Source organism: Cynoglossus semilaevis, chromosome 20 (assembly GCF_000523025.1).
Source record: "Cynoglossus semilaevis isolate Cse_v1.0 chromosome 20, Cse_v1.0, whole genome shotgun sequence".
Lineage (NCBI taxonomy): Eukaryota > Metazoa > Chordata > Actinopteri > Pleuronectiformes > Cynoglossidae > Cynoglossus > Cynoglossus semilaevis.
In genome coordinates, this window is record NC_024326.1 from 7,724,345 (window position 1) to 7,734,601 (window position 10,257).

General features: G+C 41.1%; 1 protein-coding gene across 1 annotated transcript in view; it reads left to right on the forward strand.

Moving 5' to 3' along the window:
- cdh2 (cadherin 2, type 1, N-cadherin (neuronal)) overlaps positions 1-10,257 on the forward strand; it is a 54,344-nt gene that overhangs the window by 2,164 nt on the left and 41,923 nt on the right. The window lies entirely within an intron of this gene.

The window sequence follows — 10,257 nt, forward strand, 5'->3', positions numbered from 1 at the left end:
TACCGCTGGCTTAATCATTTAGTGTACAAATAGACATCAGATTCAAGAATGATGCCTCTCATACTGATCGACAAATACTATTCTCACATACATTTAAATATTTTAGCAAATGCATTATGATTTAAATTTAGTGTATGTGGTAATGGTGAATTAATATATTTCCATTTGCATATAACTTAATTATGCAGCAAGTATTTGTGCTCATTCCTTGAAATGAAGCTTTAATGCCCAGAGATTTCTGCTGGCATCATAAAATCTGCCCACTTCCTGTGTGTTACAGTGTTGAGCCAAAGTCACAGCAATAACAGAAACTTTTTGTTATAACATATTTTTGCAGGATACTGTACAACCAGGTGCAAACAAGAAAGTGAAAAATAATGATCTCTTGCTTTAGTCCTTGACATTCGGACCAACACTGCTTCTTTGAACTTTAATATGGTTGGAATAAGGAGGCGGCTAGTTTAGAATGGTATGCTGGCCTCCAGAGGGTAATAAAAACTGGAATATATCACCATTGTGCCATTAGAAGGGTTGCAGCCTTGAGGTCATTTGGGCCAGAAAACATTCTCACTTGTGTTGGATTTCACAGTGTGTGCCGAAAACTTGCACTGTGGCGTTGGTGGGGAGTCAGAGAGGTGGGGAGGAGGAAGGTAGCAAGGAAGGAAAGAGGGAAGAGAGTGCTTAGATGGGAGGGTAGAGCTTTCACTTGGTTTTACCTAATGCAAGAGTTTCTGTTTGATCCTGCAAGTGATGGATTTCCCTCTGTTGGCTCGTGGATGAGCCGTGACCAGGGGGGTGTTCAGGTTCCCTTTTGTTTGCCCTAACCCACCTCCTGTCTCTTTTCTCTCGCCTTCCCCTCCCCCAGTGAGCTGTTGCACTGTGGAGATTTCCTTGACAGAGAGGGGCACTCCTGTGTCATTGTAATGCAGCAGGGCTCAGCAGTGTGGGATGATGTTAATGAAACTCCATTCTCTAATGAAAAGCTCCTGTGGCATGTTTTGAAAGACAAAGCCCCCACATTGTGAAAAGTGGGCCTGGATTTTTTTTTCTAAATTTGTTCTCACTGTGCCAGTTAAGGATATTGGTTTTGACTTGAAGTATAAGGTTTTTCCATAGTCAGGCTTCTGCAGCAGGGTGTCACAGGCTCAGGCTTAACTGTTCTTGGGTTTTCATTAAGACAGTTAATTGTCCCTTTAAATCGTGAATGAACTGCTACTCATTGAATTGTTCTGTAGTTTCTTTCAATTAACATACCTGATAAGTGTTAGCATGGCGAAAACTGAACACCTAAATAGTTATAAAATCTGCCAGAACACATAAAACGTGTCCCAAATTATTGGCCAGTGTCCAGAATTCGTCTGCCCGTTCTGTACACCGTGTATAATACGACACGTTTGCTCATACTGTGTTGCTTTTGACCTCAAATATGCACGAGGCGCAGCGTCAGTGAGCCGTTACCTATCTTTGTCCCGTCTAATTGCCCAGTCTTTTCCTTGCTATTGATTACATGAATACACATCCTGAGGCGTGTTGAGCCTGGAAGTAGTGACAGTTCTCATGTAAACAGCTGACATAGTATTCACTAATTAAAGACATCCTGTGGATAAGATGTAGCCATTTGTTGCCATGTAAATTGTTAACAGTCTAACATTGTTACTTGATGTTGCGATTTAATCACATTCCTTGAGGGGGGCGTTGGGGGGTGGCCAAGTGATGCCTCATTGATTTGCAATCGATTTTTTAAAATGCATTTCTTCAAATATGCTCTGCAGAGCAGCGGCGAGAAAAATGAGGAAGGACAATTATTGTTCTATGAGAATTCATCTCCAATGATCCATCAAAGGAAGGTTACACCACATCTAGGAAAGAAGTTTGCCCTCTCTGCAAACACTCAGATTCGAACGACCTTGCTTTTAAGGTTGCAGTATTTGTTTTGGGCTGATAGTCACTGAAGAGGAGTTATTTATTACCAGACCCCTGCACAATCAGTGCACTTTTTAAATGTTGTTTCTGTTCCCTTTTTTTTATCTTGTTCGGTTGCTTGAAAAAGTCCCTTGTTTTAGTAAATTGCATTTAATTTCAGGTAGGTCTGCCGCCACGGGTGGTTTACCTCTGGGTGTCTAATGGAATTGTGGTTGTTCCGGAGAGTTGACACATTGTGCATTTCCTTCTCTCCACAGATAAGGTCTTTAAAGCCGAGTTGCACAGTGAGTCGGTAACAGCATTATTCAGCAGAGGTTTCCCTCCGTAAGACTGTTGCTGAAAAGCCCACTAGCCTAATTGGGTCCATTACACCCTCTTATGTAGCTGCTGTTCCAATTCTCACCCAACAATCTTTTCCACTTTAATATTTATCTGTTAGCTTTGTGAGTTTTCTTTTTTTTCCTGACAATTAGTATGAGCTCAGCTGATAAAAGAGATACATTTTTATACTTGTTTTTTATCTTTGATTCAAGTTCCTTGAAAGTGAGCCTGTCAAAAAAAGTCCAATGATCTCTATGGATGTGTTGTTTACAGTTTACCACATTATTAATTCAATGTGACATGAACTTAAAAGCTTTTTTCTGCATAATCCTGGATTTTCTGTTATATTACTCTGTCAGTTTCTTTTCTTACCCACTATTTTTTAAGGGAAATCTTTTAAACAAACTACATTCCTACCCGTTTGTAAGAAAAACATATTCTTGAAATCCAAAACTTTTTGCTGACTGAACCCATTTTTATGTTGTTCTGGTTCTCTGCGCTCTGTTAAGAACCTGATGGCCCTGCGTCCAGCTGGGGCCACTCATATGTGTTTAAGGGGCCCCAGTGTTTGGTAAGACGTGACCCTGCTCGACCCTCTCCTGTAAACTGGGCCAAGTGCTCAGAAACATACTTAGCTTCTTTTCCTGCTCACAGATTGGCAAAGGGACCAGTGGGGGTAGCTAGGGGAGGTATAGATAAATGGAACACCAGTGCAGGAGGTCCTGACCCAGCACCAGGGAGGCAACATATGCATAGCACCTATACCCCATGTTGTTTTGACCCACAAGGTCAATCATTTATCACAAGAAAAACAGACAATACCAAATTTAACAAACACTATGTTTTATGTTTCTCTACTTTTAAACATCTGACCGTTTCAAAGTAGTACTTGTGAATCTTGTGGTACAGTCCAAGGACAGAATTATGTGTCAAACAGAAGTCTGGTTTTAGACCACTGTTTATTGAAATATTCGGCAAAAGCTCTAGGTAGTAGCTTGAAAGGGTGTATTTGTTAAAGCCCATTGTTGGAAAATAAGAATGTCTGCTGTGGAGATCTTGGTGTTTGAGGTGTATAAGGGCTGCACTGATGTCTGTGTGAGCACTGAATAATTCAATAGTCAAACTTACTTTCTTAATATTCAAATCCCCACTTGTGATGCGATCCATAAGCACACAGGAACCGTCATGCCGTAGGTGAGAATGAAGCACAACGTCAGTGTATAGCAGCTAACACACTACATATTCTCTTTGTCATTGGGGGGGCATCAAGAGCAACCCCCATGAGCGTCCTTTTCCCTCTGGTGGGACTCACGCTGCAGCTTTTCCTTCCTTACATGGGGTTTTATTGTAAGAGTGTAAGAGCAGCCCTTTGATTCCATCCTCTTCCCTTTTTTTTACTGGAACACAATCAATAAATTCAGGGTCTTTGTTTGCAGTGATCAATATGTTGTAATGAATGCTATGCTCCAGTTCCCAATTACTGGCAGGTTTAGACTGGATTTGTTTTAATCTTTATTGTTTTCAGCTTGGATAAATTTAATTCCATCTTCTGCCACTTTTTGGATTTTTTTTTCCCATGGAGCACCATGGCCTAGATAATCACCACATATTGTGATAACAGATTGAATCCTGGCAGTTTATGGTTTTGGAAACTTAACTTTTTCCTAATGCTGTTTGCTGACAATATAACAGGGCACACTCCAGTTTGCAGACTACTGCTGCTAGAGTTAGGAGCCATTTGTCAGAAGATTATGTCTCCTAAAGCTATATTATAACAATAGAAAAGAGCAATAATCCAGACTGTATAGTGACTAATTTGTCTGCGTGTTTGTGAGTCTCTGTGTGGCCAGCGAGACAGAACGTATTATATTTAGGTGTGGCCATTTTTAGGCCTGTATTCTCTGCAGCCCCAAATGAGGAAGAAAGGTACTTGTACCTTTATGCCTAAAAGGAGATGAAGTATTTTGTGGAGGGCTGATATCCTGCTGGTGGCATTTCATCACCTCTGCTTGTATCTCGCTTATCAGCTGCGGGCCCTACCCCCTGCTGTTGGAACTTAGCTCTGGGCCTCTGACATTGAGCAGTCGTATAGGTCTCTCTCTCTCTCTCTCTCTCTCTCTCTCTTGTTTTAATGTGTGCAGGGTGTTTGTCCTTTATGTATAATACGCCTTGTGAGGTAGCTCTGATGGTGGACAAGTAGAAGACATATATCCAGATGTTGTTAGAGGATGCTCTGCCAAGGTTGCCGCTATCAACATCAGGATTTAACTGAACCCCAGCTGTCACTTCAATGCTAAATTGTCTGTAGATAAATGCAGATTATTTGTCTCCCAAAAGGTTGCACATAAATGTCGATTATGGCGTATTTACCAAATCTTCATTGTCAATTATTATTAGGATACATGTTTGAAATCACGACCTCAAACTGCATTGCACCTAACCTTCACATCGCCTGGTGAAGGTTAGGTAGGTGTTTATGGGTTATTCGGTTCTAGCTCACACCTGGTCCCTTTCATTTGCGGTGCCATATTGCCGGTGTTTTAAAATGGATGTGTGCGTCCGTCTGCATCACTGTCAGAGAGAAGAGATTCATTTATAACTCAGAAAACAAACCTATCCTGTTAGCAGTGGGCCATTACTGTAAAGGAGCCGGGGCCCCTCTTGGTGACCGTGTTGTGTCATCCATGGCACACTTGCTCTGATGTGTTTCATTAATGTGAAGAACACCCAGAAATTGAATAAGATGACCCTGCTCTGTAATGAGACAGTGTATAAATAGCAGTTTTGACCTGACTCCCTGCACATAACCCTCTGTAAAACTAGGCTAGTGTTATTTTTCAAAACTGTGGAGAAATTACCAGCTTGCAAATGTATACATCATATAATGTATACATCATAGAGAGTTATATTTAATAGTTGATTTTATTGAGAGATTTTTCTACTGATTGACTGTTAGAACAAACAGAACCCTATCCTGTAATGAGATCCTATGCATGCAACGAGCCTTGTTGTTGCTGAAGTTGTTTTGGTATTGTAGTCTAATTTTGCCTTGTGTTACACTTTGCCTCAATAGCATTTCTCCACATACTGTGCATACACAGTCTTGTCCTCCCGTTCTTTATAGGCAGGTGGATGAAAAAAAATCCACTTTCATTTCCATCCACATTTAAAACTATTCATGTTCAGCTTTGTTACTTTAGATAGGAGTGCATTCACTGTCTGCCCAGATGTTGATTCAGCAGCAGTACCTTTCGTACGTAGCTGTGGACGACAGGCAGCAGACAGACACGTTGTCTTTGTGGGCAGGGTCAAAGAGGAAAACCAATACTGGAATGAATATATTAATGAGAGTTTGAACAAGTGTAGAAAACAGAACAAGCCGTCGTGTACGGCCCGTTCCCCTCTGCGTATGAAAGTGACACATGCTGCTCACATTTTTCAAACTCATGCTGTGCTCAAGAGGCTCCACGAATTGGCACACAATTGAACCACGGACAACAAAAGAGAAATTCGAAGCAGTGAAGCGTTAATTGACCCAGATACTGTAACCATGTTCACAAAGGCCAATATCCTGTCTGGGATGAGACGGCTACCTCCTGCGGGCCACGCCAACCATTGTGTTCAGAGGCTTCAATTTCAACACACCAGCTCTTCTCTTCTCTCTCAGCTTCTAGCCTCTGATGAGTCGCCTAGTCATATCTCGTGACATTCTCCATGCATCCTCTTTTCACCCAGCCCCACTGTCACCTCCACCACCCTGCTTCTCTGTCATCCCCTCCCCCTTTCCCTCCTCCCACCCATTAGCTGTAAGATGGAGGATCTGCCTTTACACCATGATTGATGTGATTTAATTGAGTAACGCAAGAGCCGAACTAAAGCATTTGGTTTTTACTCTTCAACTAAGCGTGTTTCTATGCGGCGAGCTTTATGGTCCCTGTGTGATGTGCAGTTCTGGCTCTCTTCATAATACATTTTTTTGATATATCGCTGTTTGAGGTTTTGTCATGTGGTTTTTTTTTATAGTTCCTTGTGACGGGAAATCTTCACAATTGAGCGAAAAATTCCTACTTAATTGACACTGTAATCCCGGGACTCACCTGGAATGACACTTATTTTAAAGGAGATCAGTGGTTTTTTTTTATTATAATTTATAATAAATAAATAAGACACAGTATGTAACTGGTGACACTTTCGCCCCACCCCCGTATCCCAAAATATTGGCTCATCAGATAAGCATGTGTCTCTCTATATTACTTGTCTCAAGTGATCTACAGTTAACAAGCATTGCTGACACCAGTGTCTGCAATCCCTACATACAGTATTATGATTGACCTGCAGCAATTACTGGTCTCCATTTGAGCGCACATTCTGGCAGTGAGCAACATATCGTTCTGCAGCCTGTGTCGTCTGGGTTTATTTTATCTTTTCCTCTGTCGATATTTACTGAGGCATTAAAAAGCATGCAGCATGTTGCCACTTTATGTCTTTTCTCACTGCATGCTCAGCAGGACAGGGACTGGATTGAAGGTGTATAACTGCTGCTGTACACTGAAGGTGGGCTAAATCTAACACAGATTGATTAAAGTGATCAGAACAGTGTGCAAATATCATTTCATACAGTTGGAGTAAGGAGGTTTTTGCATGAAATGTGTAACTGACTTGTGGATTTTTTATTCTACTCCTCTGCCTAATGTATCACACGCTTAAATCCCAGCATACATGACATAGTCTGAGGTATCCTTCTCCTTTTTTGGTGCATTGCATATGATTTGCTGTGACCATTTGTGCTCATTGTACCTGATTCTTGACGTGCCTACTTTGCTGTATATTTCAGACTGACTGCAGTACATTCAATCTTCAACAGTTCCCTTCAGCTCTCATGCTAAGTGTTCCAAGCACCGTGACCTTTGTAGAAGCTTGCTGCGTTTGAGTTGAGGAGTTCGGAATAACGGCCTTAGCCATTAATTGGTAGCGTTGCTAACCATACGAGGGCTATGAGCCAAGGTTATTGACCTTTCATGCCTGTCAGCTGTGATTTGCAGGAGTCTGACCCAAGAGGAACATGAACTGGGCTTATTAAGGAACTCTGTTTTGAATTAAACCTAACAGGTAACTCCATTCCTGAGTTTTGTCCTTTTATTTGAATTGTTTGTCCACTTGTGTCAGTTAAGCACACAGAGTCATAGCACTTCACTGAGCATTTCAGTGAACAGTCAGCCTGAAATGTGACAAACTGACTGAGAGATTATCACCTTTGAGCTCAACACGCATTACGACAGCACAGCCTGAGATGAGATCTGTGATCATCTGATCAAGTTATAGTTTTAAAATCACATATTTATATGCTAATACAGTGCGATCTATCAGACAGATAACACAGTTTCAATCGCAAATCCTCTTAGCCGCGGAGATCTTTATTCGGGATTTAGCCGTACAATTCAGAAAAGCTGCATAGACAGAAAACTATTTGAATAAAAGAATAAAACTAAGTATTTAAAGAATCTTGGGTAGACTTTAAAGAAACAGAGTCATGAATAGAGAAGATTGAGGACATGTTATTTCAGAGCTGTCCTCCCTCAACGCTCCCACTCTGTAAACCTGGTGGGAGGCGAGGGAGGCATGCATTTATATTGGATCAACATGCTATGATGTTATTTCTCCAGGTCCACTACTTGTGTTTATAATCATTCTCAGTCCCTCATGGGTTTCAACTAAAGCCTTTTTTATTGACTCTAGAGAAGCTTATTTCGTCCTGATGCATTTTTTCTACATAGGACCACAATTACATCCCCCTGGAAATGGGTAATAAATAAAAACACGGGACTTTGTGCCACAGATGTGCTTTTGTTATTAAGGGACGTGTCTACTGAGGTCCAATTTAAAGGGCATTTTTAATGCAGCACATTTATAATGTTTATACCTTAACCTTAAACACTGATTCCCAGCTTAGGTGCCACCATATTTATATTAAGCAAAACCAGACATGGAATCAGTGATGCTGCTTCAACCGTCCTCTGTAGGATTAATTTGGAGGGGCCTGTTTTCAAGTTTTCAAGTGTTGTGTTTGTTTATTTGCAACATGATAGCCAGAGGACAAGCTAAAAGGAGACGAATGCATGTGTATTTTATGCACATATTTGCTGCTTGGAGATGTAACACACACGTCTGTGTGCAGAGATTTATTTGCTGGCTCTGATTTGCCACTTATCAAAATGTACAGTATGTACAAATCATTATCTCCGCCTGTGGCTAACGTGCTTCATGTAAGAGGTTCTATTTCGGACCCGAATACTTCCATATCACAATAGCTTATACCTTGAGACAGGAGACTGTGGACAAGTGGGTGCCAGCTGACAGTACCGTAGTAGACGTGCACGCAGGGTTTAAGCATGTCAGTCCAATATAGCTGTTGCTCCAAATCTGAAGTTCATACATAGTTCAGCTTTGAAAAAGGATGATGACCAAATACTGGAAATGTTTACAGCCCTCATTCTGTTTCCATCAATTATGTAAAACATTTAGATTGCCTGACAAAGTTTCAAAGAGCTGTCAATCATACGCATTAAATATAGTCCTTCAGAAGAGTTCTTAACAAAACATGCAGCTGACTTTTCTTTTTTTTTTTTTTCAAATTTAAGTTTTTCACACCTTGTATTCTAATCGGGATCATCGAATGGCACACGTGCTGAAATGTAAACTGTGGCGAACCAGTTTGAATGTTTCCCCTCTGTCCTACCAAGAATGTGTTGTCTAGGGGAGCCGCATTCAAAAGGCACAAATGAAGCTTTGTTGTGGATTTACGAGGCTTATTCTGTGAGCTAGTCGGTCGGCTATAGTGAGTAACACTGGCAAACATTGTTCTCCTGACTGTGCTGAAATATTGGCTCGTTGATTGCGAGACAATATTTATTCATGAAGGTTAAAGCCTTATGGATTCATTTTTGTTTCCTTTTAGACCGTTAAATTGTTGTCATGTTTACTAGCTACTAAATGTGTATTTGTATAATTTTGAATAAAAACACCCAAAGCGCTAGATGTATTTTATTTTTAAATGTTATTACAAATTACTGTTATCGTGCCAATGTGAGTCAGGTATATATGTTTTGAGTCTGCGATGATTAGTCAGTCAACGGCTGTGACCTCCGAATTACCTTAATGTCAATCTAAATTTTTACATATTAATTGTAAATTAAAAAAATCCAAAACATTCTATTTGACCTCTTTGATATTTTGACTTCAGTTCTGTCTAAGCTGTGGTGTGAAACCTGGTTGAGAAGTACTCACATTTTGGAATGATTTGTCTACATTTTTGCACATCGCTAATCAGCACATTCACACAGCAAAAACAATGTGGCCCTTGTTAGTTTTAATGGTGGACAAACTAACAACCAGAGCCCTCCCCCCATGCTGTGTTTCCTATGGCAATAAAAAGTGTATGTGTGTGTGTATGTTCCAGTGTCGGTGCCTGAGCAGCAGTAGGTGTTAGACCCTGTTAACAGCTAGAGCAGCGTTCCCTGAAACTTTAGCCCCAGATTGCACTGTACAGTGTCTGGCTTCTCCTCGCTCCATCTTCTGATCCAAGGCTTTAATTTATTGGTCCGTCTGCAATGCGCCTAGAAAATGAAATTGCACCCCCATTGATTTTTGTCTGTTTGAGAAAAGTCACTCCAGACACAGCATGTGCATAAGTGAGACCATTTCGTTTCCTTTTTGCTCTCTTATCGTTTCCTTTATTCCATCTCTCCCTATTGCCCTTTTGTCCACGTCCACTTCACACAAATCCATTCTCAGCCTACCACACAGGCGAAAACGCATTTTCCTTAGCAGCTTATCATGCCTTCCGACAGACCGCCGAGAGGTTTAAGCAAGTGTTCACAGGCAGCTGTGCACCGCTGTTGAACCCCAGTCAGAGCTGGATAAGAAAGGATTGGCATGTTCTCTGGCTGTAAGAGCGGCTTCATCTAGTACATAATGCGGCAGCTGGGGAGAGCTGGGGGTGGAAAAGGGCAGAAA